This window comes from Peromyscus maniculatus, chromosome 17, assembly GCF_049852395.1.
Source record: "Peromyscus maniculatus bairdii isolate BWxNUB_F1_BW_parent chromosome 17, HU_Pman_BW_mat_3.1, whole genome shotgun sequence".
NCBI classification, from domain to species: Eukaryota; Metazoa; Chordata; class Mammalia; order Rodentia; family Cricetidae; genus Peromyscus; species Peromyscus maniculatus.
Genome location: NC_134868.1, coordinates 47,283,857 through 47,309,544, shown reverse-complemented (window position 1 = coordinate 47,309,544; position 25,688 = coordinate 47,283,857). Strand labels below are relative to the sequence as shown.

The 25,688-nt window shown below is 50.4% G+C and overlaps 1 long non-coding RNA gene across 1 annotated transcript; it reads left to right on the top strand.

Annotated features, from left to right (window-relative positions):
• Window positions 1–22,725: 22,725 nt before the first annotated feature.
• On the top strand, window positions 22,726–23,855 carry LOC102917153 (uncharacterized). Its single transcript, XR_013045385.1, has 2 exons — window positions 22,726–23,139; window positions 23,625–23,855. It is a non-coding gene; the product is annotated as an uncharacterized LOC102917153 (long non-coding RNA).
• Window positions 23,856–25,688: the final 1,833 nt, after the last annotated feature.

Below are 25,688 nucleotides of genomic sequence, written 5' to 3'. Positions count from 1 at the left end.
TGCTTACTTTAGCGGCAGTTATCACCCTTCTGATCTGCCTCTGACACCTCCAGGGAGACCTGACTGGCCCCCCCCCCCATTCTCCCACCCGGCTGCCTTATTCTTCTCCTTTGGCTTTTGCTGTTATTCTTCCATGAACAGATCCATGGTCACGATCCCCACCTTTTGCAAAGCTTGGACACACCTCCCCCACTCCCACGTAGGCTCCCTACAGGGAGGTGTATGGGGTGCTGTGCCGAGACGGAAAGCAAGTCTGAAAGATTTCTTTTCTCTTTTTCTAATCTCTGCCTTCAGAGGTGGGCAAACATTACCTTTTTTCCACCGTCCCTCCCCCAACAAAACAGAATGCGAGGCTGTGTTTGAAGAGCATCCCTATAGAAAGCTGTCTCACAAATTCTTCCTCTGGTTTCTCCTATGGCCTGAAATTTTCAGTCAGAAATTAATTCCTTGACTTTTTTTTTAATTGCTGAAATATGAAATAAGCCTGGGAAAGACAGCAGTTGTGTTTCACAGAGCATGAGCCTTATTCTGAAATTATTTTGATAGGGAGAGAGAGAAAATCTGAAGTCTCCAGGATGGAGGGACTTGAAAGCCATCAAGAGAAGCCCCCCAAAAGAGAAGCCGCAATTTCTGTAGGAAAGAGTCCACCCAGAGGAGCCAAGCTAAGTTCTCTCTTAGAGTTTTGCAAATGCCAAGCGCATCTGAGACAGGTCTCCACACAGCAAAGGTGGGCAGCAGAGATGGGGTGTACTGGGTGAGTTCACACAGTGAGAGCCAAGGTCGGCTTGTAAGGGGCTGCACACACACCAATTATGCAAGGCCAGTAGGACCCAGCTCCGCCTCTCAATGAGTACACACTGTGGTTGGAAGGAAAACAAGAAAATCAAAACTTGTGTTACAGAACCGGGCGGTGGGGGCACACACCTTTAATCCCAGCACTCAGGAGGCAGAAACAGGCAGATCTCTTGAGTTTGAGGCCAGCCTGGTCTACAGAATGAGTTCTAGGACAGCCAGGGCTACAAAGAGAAAAAACAAAACCTTGTGATACAGTTTGAAAGTGCTTCAGCTGAGTGCTGTCACATGGAGGGGGAGCCCAAGGAGCCCACATCTGACAAACCCAGGAAGGGGACAGGAGAGGACCCATGGGCTGGCTGTTAAGAGACAGGTAAGGGGGCCTGAGAGACGGCTTAGTGGTTAAAAGTACTCCCTGCTCTCCGGGGGGGCCCCTCTGTAACTCTAGTTCCAGGGGATTCAACACCTCTGGCCTCTGAAATCTCCTACAGTCACCCACATACAGACACACACAACTACACATTACTAAAAAGAATAATAAGGGCTGGAGAGATGGCTCAGAGGTTAAGAGCACTGCTTGCTCTTCCAGAGGTCCTGAGTTCAGTTCCCAGCAACCACATGGTGGCTTACAACCATCTGTAATGAGATCTGGTGCCCTCTTCTGGCCTGCAGAGATATGTGCAGATAGAACACTGTATACATAATAAATAAATCTTTGGGAAAAAAATAATAATAAAAAATTTTAAAAAGAAATGCATAGGAATTTTAAGGAGAGAAAGAGAAAGACAGATGGGTAAGATGCAGCCTCGGGAAAGTAAAAGAACGCCTAGGCAGAGCCAGACTGGAAGCAGAAGCTGGTTGGACAAGCAAGGTTCTGCTCCTGGAAAACAGGTCATCAGATGACATGCTAGGTCAGGAGGCCGCTCAGCTGTTTGGCAATCCGTCCTAAAGGTCGTGTGGAGACATTTAAACCACGTTAGGAATGCAATGAGGTCTGGTGAGGAGTACCCGTAATCCCAACACTTAGGAGGCTGAGGCAGGACGATGAAAAACTCAAGACCAGCTTGGGCCTGGGCCACATAAGGAGTTCAGGCCAACATAAGGCACACAGTGAGCCTCCGTCAAAAAAAAAAAAAAAAAAACCCTGCCGGGCCAGGGAGATAGTTCAGCAGGTACAGGCACCAAGTCCCGTGACCTGTTTGATCCCTGCCCCGACCCGACGTAGGGAGAGGAGAGAATTGAGTCCCACAAACTGTTCTCTAATCTCTATACATACTGTGGCACACACACATACAGTCATGCATATACACAGTCACACATGCATGCACACAGTTTCTCATACACATAGTCACGTATGAGCGTGTGCACACACACACACACACACACGTAATAAAATTATGAGGAAAAAAGGCAGACAACTGCACAGTTTGCTGTGAGCTCGCTCTGGATGCAGATGGAGTGAGACTACAGGCAGGGAGGGAGCCATTGGGAAGTGGTGGTAGGAGGTTTCAGATGAATCCACCCAAACCCAGGCAGAAAGATAAGAGTAGGAAGCCGCACATTTGAGACTTAGCAAGAGCTGAGGGAGCGTGAAGGGACAGAGATGCTCACTACCTGGATTTAGAGAAGGACCAGTGCTGAGAACTACCCACCAGGAAAAGGAGTACTTAGCTGTCATGTGACACTCAGGTGTGAAAATCTGAGTGAAAGTAAACTCTCAGATGGCCAGCATTGCCCTCAAAAACCTAAGCCAGAGGCTGGGGGCCCCAGGTTCAATTCCCAGCATCCACACGGTGGCTCATAACCATCATCTCTAACACCAGTTGCAGGGGATCCGATGCCCTCTTCTGGCCTCTGAGGGCACCAGCCATGCGTGTGGTATACAGACATACATGCCAGTAAAACATCCGTGTGCATACAATAATAAAAATAATAAAATAATAAAAATATTTTTGGTCTCTTAAGCTACCCGTCAAGTACAAGAGAGATCGTGGCTATGACCGAACCACGTAAAGCTCTAGGGCATTATTATGTGTGACTCCCCCCTCCAAACGCATGGAGAGGGGCTCACCGGAAACAAACAAGGATCAGGGCAACCTGAGAGAATGGAAGGGTCACCCACTGGGTCTCCCCCTCCCAGAACTGCCGGAGTGGGCAGAAGAAGCAGCAGAAAGTCCCTCACCACTGAAGCCAGTGGTTCTCATCCTACACAAGGAAATCCTCAGTGTGACGGGAAGCCCGCAGGGTTCCTCTGTTCTGCTGAAGAACCAAGTGAATCTCTCCAGTACAGCCTGGACGTGTACAGTGTTAAAACCTCCGTGATGCACAGTGCAACCGGCTGGGCTCCGTCCTCCCCTTCATCATTCGCGATCCTGGGATAGATAGAGGGCAAAGCCGTCCTTTGGGTTTTGGATTCCTCACGACTATCAGAGGTTCAAACAAAGACGTTTCCTACCCTCGGCTAATGACCCCTCTGGGTCTTCTAGATGTTTTCGCAGTGCCTCCTGATTGCTGGGTACGGTTGCCACGATGGGGAAGAAGCCTTCCAGACAGTGGTTCCAGACAGCTTGGCTCTGGAGACACAAACAAACAGAAAATAGTCGCTCTGCCTCTCGGCCTGTTCAGCACTGGGGAGATGGTGGGGTGGGGATCGGGGGAAGAATTTCAAACGAGGGCAACATTTACTAGGCTTTTCCAACCATGCTAGAATAGTTATTACTGCAAATAGCCGTCCTGGCTGCCACAAGTGTGTAATTTCAGCCTCTGAAGGAACATGTTCTCAGAGCTCCTGCTAGTTCATTCTGTTGACGCAACGAGGAAAACCCAGGCAGGGTCTCGATCCCCATCCACCACGTGGCTGGTGGCCTAGAGAGCTTCAAAATCCAGCTCCGGACTTTCAGCAGCAAGGAGTCTTCACCTAAATCAGGCTCTTGTCCCTCTTCTCACCTGGCTTGTCCTTTGTGTCCCTACCCCCTGAAAATGTTGAATCTCCAGACAACTTCCCTGGAGCACCTTTGAAACTTGGGCCCCCCGGGGAAGCCTGATCTAATACTCAGCTTTTCATTCCAAACACCACATACTGGAAATACTTCACTTTTTCGAATGAAAAGTTTATTTTGGATTTTGGCTCACGGTTTCGGAAGCTCCAGGCTGTGGCAGGTTGGGCCCTGCTGCTTTGGGCCTTTGACAAGTCAGCATATGATGGTGGGGTGTGTGGGGCTCATTTCTGTGGCTGTAACATGAAAAGGAGAGATGGGGCTGTGATCCTAATATCTCCGTGTGGTGGTGGTGTGAACAAGGATGGTTCCCATGGGCTCGTATGTTTGAATACTTGGTCCCCAGTTGGCGGAACTGTTTGGGAAGGATTAGGAACTGTCAACTTGTTGGAGGAGGCGTGTCACTGGGAGCAGACTTTGAAGTTTTCAAAAGCCCACACCCTTCCCAGTGAGCATGGTGGCGCATGCCTGTTATCCCAGCACTTAAGAGGTAGATGGAGGTGGGTCAGGAGTTCAAAGCCAGCCTCAACTAAGTAATTTGAGGCCAGTCTAGGGTATATAAGACCCTGTCTCAAAAAGCAAACAAAACAACAACAACAACAGTGAAGAGTAGATACATACACCCAATAACTTAAGAACTTCCACAAGGCCCCACCACTTAAAGGTTTCCACTGCCTCCTAACGGTACCAGGTCCCAACTATAGAAGAGACCAAGTCAGTTTATCAATGAGTCTATTGGATGGCCTTTTAGCTCGGCCACAAGAACAGATCTGTTGTCCAATTCCTGAGTGCGGACCTAGGGTAGCAGACACCTTCCCCTGAGACACTCCATCTGCCCTAACCCTTTGGACATCAGTAGAACATCCCCCATGAGGTCCCTAGAGAAAAAGAGATATATACCAATATGTATGTATATAAGAAGCACACACCAATATGTATGCACATATAAGATGTATACATAAGTGTGTATGGACGTATGAAGTACACACCCACATGATAGTGTGTACAAATAAATTTGTGTATATATAAGAGCACCCATCAATGCATATGAACCAGTATAGGCTTTCAGACCCAATCAGAGTTCACCAAGTCCAGGAAGGAGGAGACAGGACAAGCTGGGCCACCACCCCATCACCAGGAGACCCCCAGCTTCTCCCTGACCTTTTGCTGCTCTAACACACAGACACGGCTTTGGGGTAAGGTGGGGCCCAGCCGCAAAGTTATCTTGGGCAAACATTTCTGCCAAGGGCAGGTTGGCCCTAGGCACCACCAGCTTCTGGATTTGCTATGCTGCTGGTCACCCCTTCCCATACACCCACCCAATAATAACAGGTAACTCTGAGACAGCAGCTTCTAACGCGAGGGATTCGCATCCCTGTCTTTCTGATTCCCCAGACCTCTAACGGCCTTGGTGGGGGACTAAAACTCTTGAGACAAAAGCAATTTGATTCATTGTCATTTAAAAAGAAATTAATGCAAACCTAGAGCACTTCGTGAGGGCCAAGAGGAAGGGAAGATGTCACAAAATTGGCAAATTTATATAACGTATTCATTATGAACACCCACAGCCTGCCAAGTACGGTGTGGTGCGATGTGAAGCAACTACCCAGGATAAGTCAGGACCTGTGCTTTCTCTGGGGCCTTGATGCCATTGAAGAAACAGACCAATTGGAATGGTGTGTGTTAACAGCAGTGGCAGAGGCAACCAGGCACTGATATTGTCTGAAGATGTCAGGAAAAGCTTTGAGAAGAACAGCCAGAACTCATCGAGACTAAGAACGGTAAAGTGGTGTCTTGGCCATTTTCTGTTGCTTCAGCAGAATGCCCAAGACGAAGGTGAAACAGGAGTATGCTAGGTTCCAGGCCAACCTGGACTATGCAGCAAGATCCTGTGTTTAAAAAAAAAAAGCAAAAAACAAACAAACCAACCACCGTGACATCATGACTTGACTTTTGATGGGGACAAACCACAGTCAAGCCGTAACGGAAGGGTCAACCCTGCAAAGCCCATTATGAGGAGGGGACACCTTCAAGGATCATTTCCTAAGCCTGAGCCTTTAGCTTGTGAGCTCTACCTGGACCAGCAGGAAGCCTCTTTCCTGGCATCATCTACTGAAATGTCTCCTTTGTCCTACTCAGGGTCTGCGCGCATATGCCTGCTAAACACAAACCTGGGCATGTGGCCTTGGAAGTCGCATACGTCACCCTCCGCGTGGCTAAAAATAACGTACCCATCTGCTGCCTGCCGTCTCACCTGCCCAGACAGACGTCAGCCAGGTTGGCCTTGCCAGCAAACATGACTTGGCAGAGGTGGACTCCCGTGGCTCCACAGATTGACTGGCTCCCAAGCGTGTTGGGAGCAAGCACGGGGCCACCCAGAGCACTGCTCAGACACGTGTTCAAGATGAGCAGAGAGCGCTCGACCACGCCACACTCTTCCCCACAGACCGGGACCCGGCTGTTGGGTGTCACTGTTCCTGGAGAAAACGGAAGCTCACACCCCAGCACAGTAAGAGGGTGTGACGTCGAACACCACACTAAACTGACAAGAAGTCCCCAGACACACGTGTCTACACGTGTGCACACATGCCCCCCATCCACCTTCCTGGGGACTCCTCCAGCACTGGCTTCTAAGAGGCCATTTTTCTTGAGCTGTTATTTTTCCTTTGCCTCTGCTCCTCCAGTGGAGAGTCGTCAAAGGGGGGAGGAGGAGAGAGAGGAGGAGGAGGAAGGCTTATATACGTGGATGGTCTCCGCACAGGCAGCCATGTCTATATTCTCCCCCGTGAAGCAGTTCTAACAGAAGATAGGAGAAAGGAGTGTGACACATGAAAATCTGTGAGAAAAGGGAGCTGGAGAGGTGGCTCAGGGGTTAAGAGTGCTGGCTGCTCTTCCAGAGGACCTGGGTTCGAGTCCCAGCACCCACATGGTGGTTCACACTATCTATTAACTCCAGTCCTGGAGGATCTGATGCTGTCTTCTGGACCCCACAAGTACTACATGCGTGGTTCACAGACAAACATGGAGGCATAACACCCATGCACATATTAATTAATTAATTAAAATCTGTGTGAAATACTTCTCAATTATAAAAATGTGAAAAATCATAAAATAAGGCATAACACCCATGCACATATAAATAAATAAATAAATATCTGTATGAAACCCTTCCAAGTCATAAAATGTAAAAACAAACTCCTGACGCCTATATGGCACACAACACTCCAAGAGACCCTAGGACTCGGGGTCTTCCAGGGAAGGAACTTGGTGTCCTCAGCCTTCACCCCCTCATTTTCATGTCTCTAAGGCCCAATGGCCCTGCTGTCTATACATCTCAGTGAGGCCTCAACCACGTCTGTCTAGTGGGCATCTCCACTCCTTTGTCCACCTCTGGTCCACCCGCCATCCTCCTCGCGTGCTGAGGCAGCAGGGAGTCCTCTGGTTTCCTGCACTTCCACCATCCATGAACTTTAGCCCCATTTGTCCGATCCCCAGTGCTCGACTTTGTTAGAATCGCCTCTGTCAGGTCATCTCCGCCATCATCACTAGCTCCTAACCCCGCTTCCCTCAGCCCTATAACAACATGCTAGTCAAGAACACGGGTGTTAGCCAGGGTGGGGGTGGTGGTGGTGGTGGTGGTGATGGTGGTGGTGCACGCCTTTAATCCCAACACTCGGGAGGCAGAGGCAGGCGGATCTCTGTGAGTTCGAGGCCAGCCTGGGCTACAGAGTGAGTGCCAGGACAACCAGAGCTGTAACACAGAGAAACCCTATCTTGAAAAACAAAACAAAACAAGCCACAGGCATTCAATCTCGTCTTTCGCAGTATGTAAGACAGTTAGAGAGACCAGAGTGTCCCAGAATATACACAAGTGAAAGGCAGCCTGGGAGAGGCAGCCCTCAGGACATGGCTGGGAGAGAGGCCCTTCAGCTCTATCATCGGCTTGGCCTCTTCCCTAAGCCTCAGTTTCCTTTCCTGTACAGCGGACATGATAACACTAACCGGACATTATTAAGGTTTACAAGGGCAAGGTGTACGCAAAGCGCTTCACGTACCGGATCATCTACTGCCATTATTCCTCTTGCTTTTTTTTTGTTTGTTTTCCCACTGAAAGAAGAAATTAGAGCTTCAGGATTAAGTAACCTGCCCAAAGCCACGCGGTCAGTCAACAGAGCCAGGGTTCAGACCCCAAACAGCACTGTCTCAAATTGACCTCACACATTCCAGTTCTCTCAGGCACCACATCCTCACCTCGGAAAGCAACAGGCCCAACTCCTCACACCGCGGGTGAGGCACCTCCCATCTTAACCGCGTCCACCCCACCAACCCCTCCCCCATCTCCCCTCCCGCTTTCCTAATGGATGGGTTGGTTACCCGCCCGCTGTGGGAACTGCCAGCCGCTGCCCAAGCCCTAACAGAGGGTGGTTACCCAGTGTCTGAGAGCAACAGTCGTCTCTTTCCCTCACTCGATGTCCTCAGCTCTGTGAGACACGTACCAAGTCCTCAGTTAGACATTTGCTTTTGAGGATGTGGGGTGAAGGCCTCTGAAGCTGTTCCCACACAAGGACCTCAGGAAAGACCAAAATGGTGCACACCTCACGATCAAGCAGATCCCAGTTCCCGGTGGGGCGCCGTCCTGCTGAAGTATGTTCCTGATGGATGTAGTCACTGAACTCTACCTTGAATCTCAGGTCCTGTTCAACTTCAGCTTTGAAAAGAGTATGTGCACTTGTGTGTACACACACACACACACACACAGCAGAGGCACAATATAAACCTCCCTCGCCTCCCAACAGTTGTGTGAATTTTACGCACTCGGCTTTAATCGTAATCGAGGGCCTTGACAGAAACCATCTGAAGGTAGTTCACAGTGGAGACATTTTCTAACAATTGGTATTGATTTTAATTGTGCCAATCATCAGGACATCACTTCGACGGTGTCTCCTCATTACACTATTTATCTGAAGCCAGCTGCTTTTCAAGCCACTTGTTGATTATGTTTCCTTTCAAACTTGAAATAAAAAAAAGAAACTCAAGGATTCTTTCTCCATTTGAAACACGGCTTTCTTGTAGGAAGGGATACATTGCTCGAAATCTGTAAGATGTAAAAATATTAAACACCAACGTCTGCCCGTAATTTCTCATAATGCGACGGGGTGGGTCCCAGCTGAGGTTTAGTGCACAGGTAAATACGAGTGTAATCAACTTGAACTTGGTCATCTTATTTTCTCCTTTAGCAGTCAGAGAGCAATCGGCAGCGACCACACATCCAGGTGTGGCCATAGTTCTTAACAACCGTTTAGCGTTCCAATTTAAAACCACTGTCGCCAAGAGATTCGTGAGCTGTTTTCTCATCTGATTACCTCCCATCCGTGGAAAGCCAGGTCAAAGAATTGTCTGTTTTACATATTGATGTCCATATCAAGGTCCCCTTCTAGAAAGGGGGCCGGTTGGGTCCCAGGTAAAGAAGCATCTTTCCCAGCATCGTAGGTGACAGGAGCAAGGTGGTAGCGAAAGACTCCACCTGCCTCAGTACGTGCTTGCCCCTGAGACCAGCACATCTCATACCTTGGGCCTTACACCAGCAAAGCTGAGGCAGCTTCCTGAATTATGATTTTTCCCCCTCAAATTCCAGAGGTTTTGCCCTTTGGATTTCTAACAACTCCCTCAGTAGTACAATCTAAAAGGTTTCTTGGTTATCTCCAAACTTTGATATGGACCACATCTGAAAGTAAAGGGGGGATGCACAAGAGGACTGGAGAGATGTGCCGGCAGCGCTAGCCATGTGAACATGAGGACCCGATTTCATCCCCAGCATCCACGAAGAAGAGCTCAGTGTGATGTCACAGGTTTATAACCTAGCATTAGAGAGACCAGCAAACCCCTGCAGCTCACTCCACACCCAGTCTGGCCTAATCCACAAGTCCCAGACCAGCCAAAGACCATCTCAGACACACGAGATGGACAACACTGGAGGGTGACCTCTAGCTCCCACAGGGGTACGTACACACAAAAGACAATACATGGCATATGTCTTAGTTAGGGTTTCTATTGCTGTGAAGAGACACCATTGCTGTGGGATGTTCTGTATGGCAAATGTGTTGCTCTGATTGGTCAATAAATAAAATACTGATTGGCCAGTGGCTAGGAAGTATAGGCGGGACTAACAGAGAGGAGAAATAAAAGAACAGGAAGGCAGAAGGAGACACTGCCAGCCGCCACCATGACAAGCCGCATGTGAAGATGCCGGTAAGCCACGAGCCACGTGGCAAGGTATAGATTTATAGAAATGGGTTAACTTAAGATATAAGAACAGTTAGCAAGAAGCCTGCCACAGCCATATAGTCTATAAGCAATGTAAGTCTCTGTGTGTTTACTTGGTTGGGTCTGAGCGGCTGTGGAACTGGCGGGTGACAGAGATTTGTCTGGACTGTGGGCCAGGAAGGAAAACTCTAGTTACACACCATGACCACGGTGACTTTTATAAAGAAAACATTTATATATTATATATATTTTATGTGCATTGGTGTTTTGTCATGAGTGTTGGGTCCCCTAGAACTGGAATTACAGACAGTTGTGAGCTGTCACGTGGGTGCTGGGGGTTGAACTATGGACCTCTGGAAGAGCAGTCTGGCTCTTAACTGCTGAGCCATCTCTCTAGCCCATGAAGAAAACATTTAACTGGGGTGTCTGTCTTACAGTTTCAGGGGTTCAATCTATTATCATCATGGCGGAGAGCATGGTGGCATACAAGCAGCTGTGATGCTGAAGTAGTAGCCAAGAGTCCTACATCCAGCAGGCAACAGGAAGTCGACAGGGACACGGAGGTATCCTGAGTGTAGGAAACCTCAAAACCTGCCCCAACAGTGACACACTTCCTCCAACAGAGCCACACCTCCTAATAGCGCCCCTCCCTGTGAGATTATGAGGGCCGATTACATTCAAACCACCACAGCACAGGTAGGCATGGAAAATATTATAGGTCAGTTCTAGTGTGAAAATGACGAGCTGGGGCTGTTGCTCAGTGGCAGAATGTTTCCCTTGCGTGAGCAAGGCCTTATTTTCAGTCTCCAGCACTGGAAACAATAACCATGAAAATCCGGGTTTGACGGCTGGCTGGACAGAACCAGTTAGAGCAAAGCGAGTAACTCACCAAGACCCTACAATCCCAAAGAGCCCTGCGCCTACCTCCTCTCTCTCACAAAGCACACCTCTGAACCTGGCCTTGGAGATGGCTTTCTCTTCCATTCTTTAGTTTTGGTTTTGAGATAGAGTCTCATTGCCTAAACTGGCCTTGAACTCTCAGTCCTTCTGCATCAGCTTCCTCAGTCCTGGGATTACAGATGTGTACCAACACACACACACACACACACACACACACAGAGTGCAAAATGGAAAGCTTTTTTAGAGTGTGGTCCCTGGTGGCTCCATACCCATGAGGATATGGGCAGTACAATTTGGACTCCGTGGATAAAAGAAAAAAGATAAAAGGATAAAAGGAGTTAGAGGGTGGGATGGGGGTGAATATGATGACCAAAATGCACTGAATGTACTTAGGAATTTTTTTTTAATTAATAAAAATATTTTTTAAAAAATAAGATGGTAGGGGACTAGAGAGTTGGCTCAGCACTTTCTGCTCTTGCAAAAAAGCAATGTAAACATACATGTCAGGTGGCTCACAACCACCTCCACAACTCCAGCTCCAGGGAACCCAGGGCCTGCCTTCTTCTGGGCTCCTTACACAAACACACACACACAGACACACGCACGCACGCATGCACACCAATAAAAATAAATGCTTGTTAAAATCAGATGCTTGGCTGTGCATGGTGGTGCATGCCTTTAATTCCAGCGCTCAGGATGCAGAGGCAGAAGGATCTCTGAGTTTGAGGCCAGCTTGGTCTGCATAGCGAGCGAGTCCTAGGGCTACATAGAGAGAAACTGTCTTAAAAAAAAAATGCTTGAATGTAAAAAAAAAAATTAAGCTCATTTATTCCCCAAATAAACTCCATTTTTCTCAAGTGCAACAAAAGTCCTTGCCTAGAAACACGCCTTCCTACCATGTCTTTGTAGCTGATTGTAGGATGGCTGCCATTGCTTTCCAAGCAGCTACCATCTGCCTGGCACTGTGCTGGTGGATATTTCAGGTAATCTGTACAATGCTGTGAGGTATCCTTTCTTCCTGCCTCATATTTGGAACAATGCGATTCAGAGAGGTTAAGTAACTTCCCCCAAGCCACACACCCCTGTCCAAAGCTGGGCCACCACATCATCCTCACACGAACACTCACTCTCTCAATGTCCACCTTGCGATGCTCACCACGTCCATTCTCCCTCTCCCAACATCCAAACCCTCTCCCCAGCCGCACCCCGCCTCCCACCAGCCATCAGTTCCGGTGCCTCTTTCTGATTCTCACCGTCTCAACTCTACAGAGCCTGGTGGCTGTGTGCCCGCCTGCTGTTGACTTTTCACGTGCATCCCCAAGCTGCCAGCCTCTCTTCAGCACTTTCCAACGGCCAGACCCCGCCAGGGAACAAGCTCATGGCTCCCGCCCCCAAGGGAGTGAAGCCAGGCTCATCTCCCGACTAGACTGTAAGTTCGGACAAGGCAGGAACCTGGAGGCTCCTGCATGCATTGTCCACTGTCCCGTGGCCAACATTTCTGGATACTAAGTGCCTCAGTGGAGGACTGCTTTCTCCCTCCAAATCAGCTACGGAGACTCCAGAGTCTTAGTCACCTGCCAATCTGGAAACCCATCCATCCCTTCCAGCTCCTAAGCCTTTGCTCCCTCACCAGGAGTCTCCTCTAGCCAGCCTCTCTGTCTCAGTGCCCTGCCTCAGGGGGAGGACTTGCTGCCCAGCAGGTGCCTGATAACAAACCCATTAATCCCACCTCTGCCTTCAGCGTGGCTCCGGGCTGTTTATCTTCCCTGCCCAGCGGTGAGGCAGATGGCTGGCCTCTAACTCAGCAGGCAGAAGCAGGAAAGCAACTGTACCTGGATCCCTGGGTCGTGGGAACAAGAGCACACAGTTGTACTCAGTGCCTCAGAAAGGAACAGGGTTTGGGCAGAGGTTAATCGAAAACCAACACCACTTCTTCAGCTGCCATACCATGCACAAACCCATGCAAGTACATACATACGCTACCACACACACTACATACACGTACCTTATATACACATACAATACACATACCACACTACACACACCATAGTTACACATGTACACACACACCACACCACATACACTATACTCACACACACACACCACATACACATAGCACTCTATATACATTTACACACCCCACCATACACACAATACACACCACACACACACATATTTACACATACACACCACACCATATTCACTATACACACTCACACCACATACACATGGGTACACCCCACACGCGTACACACCATGTACACACACACACACACACCCATACTCAACACATGCCACACCATGCCCACACACCTTCCTTCCTTGTTCTCCACACAGAAGAGGAGAAACACACGGGGAGCAGTTTGACAGGGAAGCCACTGGAGAGGGCGACCCGACTCTCACGGTGCAATTTCAGAGCCTCGGGCAGGGCTAACTCCACCACCCATCACCAAAGCCTAAAAACTCTCATTTTGAGTTGTTGTCAAGCCGGAGAACTTCCCTCTGTGAGACAAATACCAGGACGACGGGGCCCTGTTTCGTGCATGGTCAACAGACCCCTTCTTGACTTAATGATGCTCTTCCGTGACTTTTTTTTTTGGTTTTTTGAGACAAGGTTTCTCTGTGTAGCTTTGCGCCTTTCCTGGGACTCACTTGGTAGCCCAGGCTGGCCTCGAACTCACAGAGATCCGCCTGCCTCTGCCTCCCGAGTGCTGGGATTAAAGGCGTGTGCCACCATTGCCCGGCCTGTGACTATTTTATTAATTTGTCCACATGAATTGCACTTTCTGTTTTGCACCGGCCAGTGTAAATGACACAGCTGGTCCCGTGGGTCACAAACAGCCAGGTTCGTGGGGACCAGGATAAAAGCAAGATTTCCACCGGACTTAAGGGGCACAGTGGACAGGTTAAGGGCTGACAGGGTTGCCCAAGGAGACTCAGGTCCACACACAGAAGAGTCTAAAGCCAGCAGCAGCTCAGGGGACCACCTGAGGCTGGGCCAGGCTGCTTCCTGCTCTTTTCTCCGTTTTTTTCCACATCATTAAACTGAGGGAAACATAGACCTGAGAACTTTCAGGCCCACTGTGTCCCTGGGGCTGGTCTCCTCGCTCACATGGTTCCCACCAGTCTCCCCCACCCCAACCCGTGCCCTGGCCTTGGCCTCCGGCTACAAATCTTTCCACAGTGGCTGGAACCTGAACAACGTTGACACACAGGAAATTGGACCTGGGAACTCCAGGTCACCAGATGGAACCCCTCCAAAGGGCGTTTACCAGAGAGACCAGAAAGCAAAGAACTCCCTGGCATCTTTATTCTCAGCCAAGACCCTCTTCCTCTCGAGGAAATGCCAGTCCCTGTGCCGAGATGGCACAAAACAAGGCCTTCCTCAAGACAGGGCCAGGGCCTCGTCCCTTCTGCATCCCAGGGTCAAGCCAAGGTAAGTCAGGGAGGGAGAAAGGGAAGATCGAACACAACCCTTCAGTATGGCCCCAGGGAGCCCTGCTGTCGGGACACAGCCTGTCAGATCCACCAGTAATTCTATTTCCTCAAGGGCGTTTAGGCTTTGAGAAGTGCTAACAAAGTTCAGATATCGCTGGGGAGCGGGAGGAGGGATGAGGAGGAGACCTGCGGTATGTGAAATGAATAAAAAAAATTAATAAAAATAAATAAAGTTCAGATAGCCCTAGGAATGGTACTCTACAAACTTAAAGGGGTCGGTGGTGCCCGGATAATGGAGGGAGGGGCCCGGGGGGAGCAGCAGGATGTAAGAGAAAGGTGGAGTTGATGACTGCCACACGGTGGTCCCTAAGCAGGACACAGGAGCAGTCCGACAGGCAGAGGCCCGGGCAGTCACAGAGGCTATTGGGGGGCCTTTAGCGCAGACAGCCGGCACTCCAAGTGGTTATCGACTTCTGCTGCTTCTCCGCTCTTCCCATCACTGCTCCTTGCCTCTTAGCCCCTGTATCCTTCTCACATCCCTCAGAAAGAGCATTGCTTTCCCACCTGGAGAAGGATGTGAGGCATGGCCTCCGGTGGAGCGAGTTTATAATGTTCCCGCTGCACAGTCGGGGCCCTGCCGTCCAGCTCTCTTCCCTTGCTGATGCCAGCCCTGCCGGGGCCTCAGTACCTGGGCTGAAGCCCACTCAGATGCAGGAGGGGGAGGGAATTACCGCAGCTGGGGTGTCTGGGGCACTTAACGGAAAGCCAGTCTCTATGGCCGGAACGGGACCTCATTAGAAGGGCCGCCGGAGAAAGGTTAGACATCACAGTGAGTTAAAGCCACTGGGAGGAGGATTCGACGTCACAGCTAGTGCCCATCACGTGCTTGTGGTCAGCAGGTTCCATCAGAATTCAGAATTTCCAACTCCGTGCCGCTCCCTCTCACCAGCTTCCGCAGCCCGGGTCCAGCAGCCCGGGGTCCGGCAGCCCCAGGCTCCTCCTACCTCTCTATTCCTGCTTCCTATCTACAGGCTGATGAGTACACGCGGTGTGGGTCTCCAGGCCTGCGTAAGAGTGACATGGCACTCTGGCCTCCACAGTGGAGTGATGCACAGAGGCTCACGAGGGAGGTGACTCACAGTGGATGGGGCAGGTACATAAGGAGAAAACCAGAGAGAGGACAACTAGACCTGTCTACTCTGTGTCTCCCTGCCTGGCCCCTCACAGTCTAGAAGTTTTAGTGCATTTTGCCCCAAAGCAAAAAGCAGCATTTTGCTAGGAATTCCAGGGACCAAAATGGTCTCAATTGCCCCAGAATTCCTGAGGAAGAAACATCCCAGTTCCTTCTCCCACATGATGTTGCTGCCAGAAGCTGACTCTCGGGGGTCCTCTCCGCAGCCCATTTTATCTGCCTCATCCCAAAGGAGGGTCACTTCCTAAAGACTGCCTTTGGCAATGACTGTAAGCACAGGAAAACAACTCAGGAGTCCCTCAGATACCTCACGATGTCCCCCAAACAGAGGAAGCTTATCTCAGAGCCAGAAGGAGAAAAGCCTGCAGAGAGTGGGCTGTGGGGATAAGGTCCGTTTTCCTCACTCATCCCAGTGAGCACCCACTGAGTAATTATTACAAACCAAGGACTATGCTGAAGGCTGAGGTTAACAGAAGTAAGGGGCACAGTAGCCTTGCTCACCTTGTAAAGACAACACAATGTAGGGAACTAGCAGGTGGGCAGCTGGATGTACCTGTAGACACAGAAATGGGCAGCCAACCCAGCCACTGGGTAAGAGTTTTCCTGGAGAAAGAAACAGGGAAACACCAAGAGAGCAGAAGACACAGGCAAAGTCCTCAGAGACCTGGAACATTCCAGAAGAGCAGAAGGCCTCAGTAGTCATAATCTAGAAGACTGTCTTTACGTAAGACAGAGAGGAATCACCCGGACAGAAGCCACAAGTGGTCACTCTTGTAACTTAGAAGACTGGCCTCAGTGAGGAGCCTGCATGGGAAGGCATAAGGGATGATGGACAACTGAGTCAATATGTAGAAGTAGACCAAGACAAGGGGGCAGGCCAGATGGGGTAAAGGAGGAGAATCAACAGGATGAGGTGTCCTACTGGATATGGGATATACAAATAGTCTGATGACAACCAGCTCCTAGCTAGGACAGCAGAAGGACAGAGGAGCCATGAACAAAGGTAGGGAGTATGTGACCAGAAGCAGGTTGTTGGGGAGTGATTTAAAAGGTCAGGTTAGGGATGAGGATGCCAATCAGTGGGGAAGTGCTTGATTAGCATGTACAAGGCCCTGGCTCCAAGCTCCAGCCCTGCAAACAACAGTAGTGACCTGTGAGGTTGGAGTTGTGCGTGGTGGCATGTGCCTGGAATCTCCATACCCGGGAATTGGAACCAGGAAGACAGGGAATTCAAGGTCATTCACAGCTACATAGCAATTTTGAGGGCAACCTGGACTACATAAGATTCCCATGTCAAACAAACAAAACTAAGATCAACTTTGGATTTGCTGAATTTGTGGGACAAATGAGACTACAGAATTTGGGATCCCTGCCTAGATCTTGGAGGCTACAGGTTTAACTATAACAGGAGAATGGAGTGTTAAATGAAGTGGCCCAGCTTGTGAAGGCTAACAGAGATATAAATCAGAGTAGAGCTGAACACCATGATGGCTCTACCACAACCCAAGCAACTCAGGAGGGAGAGGCCTGAAGGGCTGCCACACGTCTGGGGTCAGCCTTGGGAAGCTCCAGCCCAGCTGGGGCTACAGAGTTAAGACTTACCTCAATACAATCAGTTATCGAAAGACACCTGTGAGTGGAAACGCGGGTCAGAGTTGGTTTTAGTTTCAGTCCTATTCTGCTCTGCTAGTGACATCAGGACCCAGTCTCTCTTTCTGCGCTCTGGCTTTGGCTTCTATGGGATCAGCTTCATTCCGTAGCTGGTTGCCAAGCTAGATGCTACTTCCCCTCCAGATCCAGAGGAAAACCATCCTACTCGAAGATTTCCCAGAGGCAAAAGAAACGTCTTGACCAGAAATGACCAACGAATGTTTCCCCCAGCCTGAGGTTGAATTTGCTTCCACGCCCACCCTGGAAGCACTTTCCCTGACTCGGCTCTGCTTAGGCCAACGCTGCTTCTGCAGACACAGAGCTCAGGAGACGTTTCCACAAAGTATACAAGCAGAAGAGAATCCTGATATGAAAAACAGAATAGTCACCCTATTATCAAGAGACTGTACATGGAGGAGGCAATCTCAGTGTCACAAAGAAACGTGTGTTCCAGAGGGCAGAAGGATGCCCAAACTAGAGGCCAAAGGACACTCTAAAGTTGTGTTTAAGATGTAGATGCCGGGGTTCCATTCGGAAATTCTTCCTGGAAATTATAATCCCTGGAGGATAGCTGAGCCTTGGACAGACTTTTTTTTTAAGGTTTTTGTTTTGTTTTGTCTTGTTTTTTCGAGACAGGGTCTCTCTGTGTAGCTTTGGAGCCTGTCCTGGATCTCACTCTGTAGACCAAGCTGGCCTTGAACTCACAGAGATCCACCTGGCTCTACCTCCCAAGTGCTGGGATTAAAGGTGTGAGCCACCACTGCCCGCCTTTTAAGGTTTTTTTGTTTGTTTGTTTGTTTCATGTGTATGAGCGTTTGCCTGCCTGCTGCCTACAGAGGCCAGAATAGGGCATCAGGTTCACTAGGACCGGAGTTATAACAGTTGTGAGGCACCATGGGAATGCTGGGAACCAAACTCGGGTCCTGAGGAGGAGCTGTAAGTGCTCTTAATTTCTAAGCTATCTCTCCATAAAAACTATGCAGCTCAGTTAGACTGCGTCTTTGGTTTGGTTTGGTTTTGAGACAAGGTCTTACAAGGTAATCCTGGCCAGCACTTTCTATGAAGACCTAACTGGCCATGAATCACAGAGATGGCCCGCCTCTGCCTCTAGAGAGCTGGGATTAAAGGTGTGTGCCACATCCAGGTCTTGAAAGGGCTTTCAGTGATACCTGTGCATGGGTGCATATGTGTGTGCACTCATGTGTATATACACACACAGAGAGACATACACACACTGAAACAATGATGTTCCCAGCAGAGGTCTGTAGACAAGACCCAGAACACATGCTGATGGGAAAAGCAGGATCCAGGGGAGACAGGGTATAATGAAAAGGGGGTTCTCAAAAGGACTCCCCAGAGCCTCTCAGTCATCATCATCAAGATAGGGGAAAGTTGGGGTCTCCATGCATGTGATGATACAGCCACTTAGAAATTTAGGAAAATCACCAGGTCTCAGTTTGGGGTGATAATGAGGGAAAAGAATGAAGAGGAGGAGGGCAGGTGAGGTGGTGCACACCTTGAACTCCAGCACTCGGGAGACTGAGGCAGGTGGATCTCTGGGAGTTCCAGGCCAGCCTGGTCTACATAGTGAGTCCCAGGCCAAGAACTACATAGTGAGATCCTCCCCATGCAAAAAAAAAAAAAAAAAAAAAAAAAAAAAAAAAAGGTAAGGACACCAATGTGTAAGTGGTCCCAGCAGAGCTAGCCATGGCCAGACATGGGGTAAAAAGCTAGAGTAAGATATTAAAGATGACGAGATAGCAGGGCCAGAAATAGATGACCTGAGGGATACAGCGAGAGGCACAGTAGACATGAAGTCAGGCCGGATACCCTCAGCAGCCATCCAGGGTGAAGATTTTCAGGACATAGGGAGGCATCCCAGTGCGGTCCCAGTCAAGACAACTAGCCATTCGCTGAGGAAGGAGATTGTATACACATGTGTGGGAAACGCTGCAGGCCCCAGCTGGGTCTGCAGGTGGGGATAGGGGGGCTCAAGAGGAAGGAACTAGAGGGGAAGGGTGCCCCCCCCCACGAAATGGGGCTCTGCTGTTTATAAAAACACACGTGAACGAGAACACAGCCCGGAGGAGTAGCCAAGGGGAACAGGATCCTCGCTCTTCATTTTGGAGGCAACTCCACAGTGGATAGTAATTTTTCTTCTTGAAAGTGAAGTATCTGTAGCATGAGCTCCAAGAACTTGAACCCCACGGCCCACTGCTTTTCATCCTTGGCTTTGGCTGAATGGGAGGTGCTGGGATCCTTTCTGCAGGAGGCCAGACCAAGTTATACTCTTGGCTGACTTCCTTGGCGGATCGGGTGAAGAGGAATGGGCTAAGAGATGGATGGAGAAGAGGACACACCTGGGGAGGAGGCAGGAAGAATAAACAGCTCTTCCTAATGCACCTGGAAAAACGTTAGGGGAGGGAGTGGCCAAACGCTTAATCCACGGCCACTGCTGTCTTGCCCAGGGTCCTTAGGCCAGGAATGCAGGCTCTGGCCTGACTCCAGAGGAAGAAGAAGGTAGGAAGCAGCAGTCTTCTCAGCCAGGGTAAGTCAGAAAAACAAACAAACAAACAAACAAACAAAGAAGGACACCAGTTTGGAGAATACAAACCACACCTGCCTCAGCCTTCTCCAGGGCACTGGCCACATTCAACCCCAAAGTCCAAAGTCAGAGGACTAGAGACTTTGAATGGCAAATGCCGATGCTCAGCGCTTTGGCCTTGCCCTCTGTCCTGGAACCAGCATGGTCTGCAGATTCTGGACTCGGGAAATGCTCAAGGAGAGCTCAGTCCCTAACCTCTACCAAGCACCAGGAGGTCACAAGGTCAAAGGCAGCCTTTTGCCCCTTCCTGCCCCCTCACTGGGCACTAAGAATAACCTCCTGCTGGGGATGAGGCAGGCTAAAAAAAGATTTAATTACAGTTTCTGTTTCTGACCTTGATCCTCCACCCCCAGGAGCGGCCATCTTTGGTGTCAACAAGAGGTCATCGGCCTAGCTGCCACCACAGGTCAAGCGACCCAGTGGAAGACACTCTCAGAAGTGGAGAGAGGCCCCCACTGCCCATCTCATTCACTCTCCGGGCAGTCCCTGAGCGCTGGTAAAAACCAGAGACATCCATCCTGAACTACCTTGTTCAGGTAAGATGGAAGATGCCGGTAAGTCTTTCAGCAACTGGAGAGGTCTCCCTCCCAGAGGGTTGCCAAGCCAGAACCCCCGGTTTCCAAATCTCACCTCCACCGACCTCCACCATATTACTGCTTTTTCTCCTCCAATCCCAATGGCATCACATAGGACCTCCTCATATGGGACCTGTCCTTCATGGTGGATTAAACACCTGGGTTTCCTGGGTTGCCCACCACTCTCTGGCTCACTTACCCACTCTCTCACCGCGCCCCCCACCCCAGGTTCCAGAAGCTGTATAAAACTAAGTCACCAACCAGACATCTTGCAGGACTAACACACCCTCTTAAACTGTGAGCTGGTGTGGAGCAACTTCCAAGAGACCCCTTAAGCATGGCCATCTGATGCTTCCTAGAACAAAACCAAAAATAAAGGGGGGGTGGGGTCGGTAGAGCCATGAGAAAACTCTCCCTCTGGCTTGAGAACTCGCCCACTGGGGTTCTGATAACTACCCGCCTTTGTTGTCTAAGAATCTGAGTTTGGAATCCCTGCAGGAGATGGGAGGAGCGGCCGCGGAGATGAAGGAAATAAAAGCTTTTAGACAGGGCCCTTCGTGCCAAGAATACCTCCGGAGGTCCACAAGTACTCACAAGACCAAAGGGAAGCCAGTGCCAATATCTCTGTTTGTTGACTCATTGAAATATTCCATCCCGGGGTCATTGCCATTGAAAACATCTCCTCCATCTGGAACCTTCTCCGCACCGAGGACACAATTGCTTCATTCATCTCTTCCGCGGAGGAAGCTGTCACCAAGTCTCGGCTGCCTCCACCAGTGGCTGGGCGAGGTGACAAGCCCGGCCTTGCCCACGGAGACACCAAGGACCAAGCTCTTGTGTGGGTCGGGTCTTGGGTGTCTTTCCCACCCTGCGGTCTGCACCCACCCCCTTGCTCACAGCCCTGCCCCATACAGCTCCCTCTCCAAAGGAATCAGGCAGGCAGGCAGGCGGGAATAGAAGTAGGACTTCCCATCCCCATCAGCATCCAGGGAGATTCACACAGGGCACACCCCATGCCCACGAGGAGGAAGGGACTCTTCTAATGTGCCTTCTATGTGTGTGTGATCTTTACAACCTGACACTGGCCTTTTGTGAAAGAAAGAAAAAACAACAACAACAACAAAACTGTCAAGGGTCCCAGTGGTAAGGGTGGAAGAAACTTGAACCCAAGGAGCTACTACCAGTTGAATGTGGGCAATCCGATAAGGTTCTGAATTTGGTCCTGTGTCTCTGTGATGGGAAGACTTAACTACAGGTCCCCCTTAACCCAGAGGACTGTGAAAAGGGAAGCCGAGCCCAAGTAGGAGTGTGATATGCAAGGGTCAATGGGCTGTGAGCTCCACAGGACAGGTTTGAGCCTCCTGCACCCACATCTGCTGCAAGCTGAGCCGCATCAGTGCCCGGCATAAGACCGGCTCTGACTTGATGTTGGAGTAGAATAAGAGGGACCTGGGGAGAGTTTCTGATGGTCCAGATGGTCAGGAGGAAGGGTTCGGAACAGGGAAGGAAGCATGGTGTGGCAGCTCACTCCGGCTCAGGCCTGAGCACACCTTCTGGGGACAGGAACCCGAACAAGGACCTCCAAACTCAGCTTGACCAGCCAGACCCATTTCCGTCTAAGGGGAAGAACCTTGGGACCCTCTCGCAAGAGGTTAAGACCGAGTGACCTAAGCCACAGCACGCTTCACAGGGAGATCTAACCCAGAGCGGGCAGCAGGGGTGGACCGCCTCACTGACAGCCATCACTCCTGGGTCGCATAGAGAGCTTGGGCTTGGCTGATCTGAGAGGCAGCATCCAGGCAGGGTTTGGTTAGCGGCTGCGTGGGAAACGAAACAGATTCTGTGTTTTCATTAACTGCTCTCAATTCCGTGTCGCAGAGGTTAGCATTCCTATTTGATTCCTTTAGCGAGCGCAGGGCCAGAGACTTAATGGGTTTCCTGATTCCCTAGGCAGTGCCTACTGTGCTGGGAGCCCGGTGAGCAGCTGACAGACAGACAGCCACTTGAGGGAATGGAGGCAACAAGAGCACAGAGGAAGGTCAGACACCAAGACCTATGAGCAACACACACACACACACACACACACACATGGCGGGGGGGGGGGGGCGCAAGCTGGCCCGCTGGGGTGCCAACGCATCTGGGGCGGCGGGCTGGCAGAGGGCAGCAGTTCAGGCAGGAAGGATGCCACTCTGAAGCCACTTCAGTTCCTGAGCAGCCTCCAGCCCAGGCAGGAAGCGAGCCTGCCCCCACCGATCTGCAGAGCCCGTCCGCCTCCCTCCGTAACACAGCAAGGCTGTAAATCAGGGGGTAGGAAGGAGCTGTCTCGCGTTTTTCCTGCCCGGCCAGACAGAAACACGCACTGCCAGGGAAGGGCCGCAGACTTGGAAAACCAAGTGCTACTGCGCATGGGTTCTTTCAAGGCAGGGAGGGACTGGGCTGGTGCTGAGCTGGGGGTCCCGCTCTCCTGGCCCACCTCCGATGGAGAAGCGGCCACCCTGTCCCAGCAGGCTCTTTGGTGACAGATCTCCAGGACCAGGCTTGCCAAGCAAGGCTGGCGGTACTCAATAGCTGCGGCTTCGGCTTCGGGCACGGCCCGCAGGAGGCTGCGCAAAGGGAATTTTCCACTGTCAGGTTTCATTCAGCGCACGCCACCACCGCCTGCCTGTTTACAGCCAGCGGAAAGGTGCAGCCACCCCCGGGCGGGCGCACCCTCCGTGGGATGCGAGGGTGGGTAACGGGAGTTCTTGTGTGTCCTGACCCTGACGGCTCCACCTGGGGTGCGCGGAGGCGCGGTACCCAGAGAGGAGCAGGGCCCTGGGTGGAGTAGAGAGCACACGAAGCCACTGCGTGGCTGTCCTCCCTCCCTCCCCCCCCCCTTTGATGCTCCCTTGCCTGGGACTGAGAGATGTCCCGCGTGGGTGAGTGTTCCCCTTTCCTGGCGCTGCGCCTCCCCCCTCCCCGGAACTGCCCCCGCTCAAACAGTGCTGCCATGCCCTCTGGGTAATGTTTTCATTCCAGGCCGGGGATCCGGTGGTGGGAAGCAGGTAGGAAGCCATATTTCTGGGGGTTAAATGAAAATATATATATTTAGTGCTTACAGAAAGCCAAATATTGGGTTAGAAGCCAGGAACGGAGAGGGAAAAAACCCAAAGCAAACAACGAGGGAAGAAATTCCTACTAAACAAGCTTTCTATTCATTCTTCTCATCCCAGGTGCAGAGCCTGCAGGGAGAACTCACGACGAATGCAGGACTTTAAGACCCCAAGCTCAGATTCTACAACGCCCATGGGATCAAGAGGTGTGCAGTCGTCGTCGCCCCCCCCCCAAATGTCAATATCTGGTTCGCCATAGCACCCCAGAGGTCATTAAGGTGGCTCTAAAACCCTTTGGGAGTGGAGAGGAAGAATGAAATAAATTGTACCTGGTTTGACCCTACACAAGTAGCAGCCTCTCTGGACCTCATCTATGGGATGTGGGGAGGGATTATGATTTCACAGGTCATAGCAACCTGTTCTGTTTCAGCCTAAAGTTGGGCCTAACACCAGTAGTGCCCATCTGTGTAGTAGGGTCTTGGAAGAACAGACTCGAATACTTCAGTCTGCACCCCCTGCCCTCGGCCCTTCATAGAGCCAATTCCTAGGGTCTGAGATAGAAACCTCCAACGCCAGTGGTGTGCTTCTAGAACCTTCTCAGATCACTTCTAAGGTAACAGTTGATCTGAGGGACAGCAGCAGCCAGCCTGACTAACTGGAAAACTGAAGGGCTCTCTGTTACAGGGAAAGGCTGGTGGGTAGGTACAAGTGAAGAACTAAGGGAAGAAGCCTCTTCTGCCTCCTGGACACCCCCAGGCTGAAGAGGTGTTTGGGAGAGATTGTGTCTCCGTTAGAAGCAGAAGTTGTATGCCAGGAGAGCAAAAAAAAAAAAAAAACTGGATTTTGACCAACCGGAAGAAAGACTATCTACCCTAATGCATCTCCATGGCTCTTGGCTCTCCACACTTCATAATCTGGTACCTCACACTTCACAGGCAGAAACATTGACCTGAGGAAACTCTCAGGCTGCCATCTGGTATACCTCCAAGGAGTTGCTCTGAAGAGACCAGGCTTCAGTTCCCACCAGCAGGGACTCGCAGACACACATCTTTGGGTCAGTTATGGGACCAGGTACGAGACCTTGAGAGAGGACCTGCAGAACTAACCACTGACAAATGCTAAATAAGACAAATCCTCTGGGCTGGGGAGATGGCTCAGAGGTTAAGAGCCCTGATTGCTTTTCCAGAGGACCTGGGTTCAATTCCTAGCACCTACATGGCGGCTCACAACTGTCTGTAACTACAGTTTCTAACACCCCTAACAAAGGCATACATATGCAGGCAAAATGCCAATGCATATAAAACATAAATGAATCTCAAAAAGATGGATCCTTGCCGGGCGGTGGTGGCACACGCCTTTAATCCCAGCATTTGGGAGGCAGATCCAGGCGGATCTCGGTGAGTTCGAGGCCAGCCTGGGCTACAGAGAGAGATCCAGGAAAGGCGCAAAGCTACACAGAGAAACCCTGTCTCGAAAAACCAAAAAAAAAAAAAAAAAAAAAGATGGATCCTCACAAACTTGTTCCTTTATTTCTTTAAGCTCTGTGGGTTGTATTACCTGTCATCAGATTTCCAGAAACTAAAAATTGTCCCTACATGTATCTAATAAGTCACCACCTATCTCCTGGATTTGCATCCCCAATCTTTTTTTTTTAAAGGTTTCTTTATTTATTATGTATACAGTGTTCTGCCTCTATGTATGTCTGCAGGCCAGAAGAGGGCATCAGATCTCATTACAGATGGTTGTGAGCCACCATGTGGTTGCTGGGAATTGAACTCAGGCCCTCTGGAAGAGCAGTCAGTGCTCTTAACCTCTGAGCCATCTCTCCAGCCCTTGCACCCCCAATCTTACCATCCCTCACCTTTGCTGCCTTGTGGGCCCTGGGCCTGCCTCACCAGGATTACAGAGACTTCTCACCAGCTGGTAACCCTGGATGGCTCTTTCATCCGTCCCTTTCTGGTCTACCTAGAGCACTGTTTCTAGAGTGCATCTGTCCACAGTTGTCTCCCTTACCTCCAGGCAATTTTGTACTAAATGTCTACCGTCTAAAGGACAAAAATCTGAATTCAGTCTGGAGCATGCAAAAGCTTTCCATCCTTGAAGCTGACTCTATCTGCTCCCATCTCCCTGGTCCCCAGTCCTAAGGATGTTTTTTTCATTAAAAGGCTGCTGGACTTCTTGTCA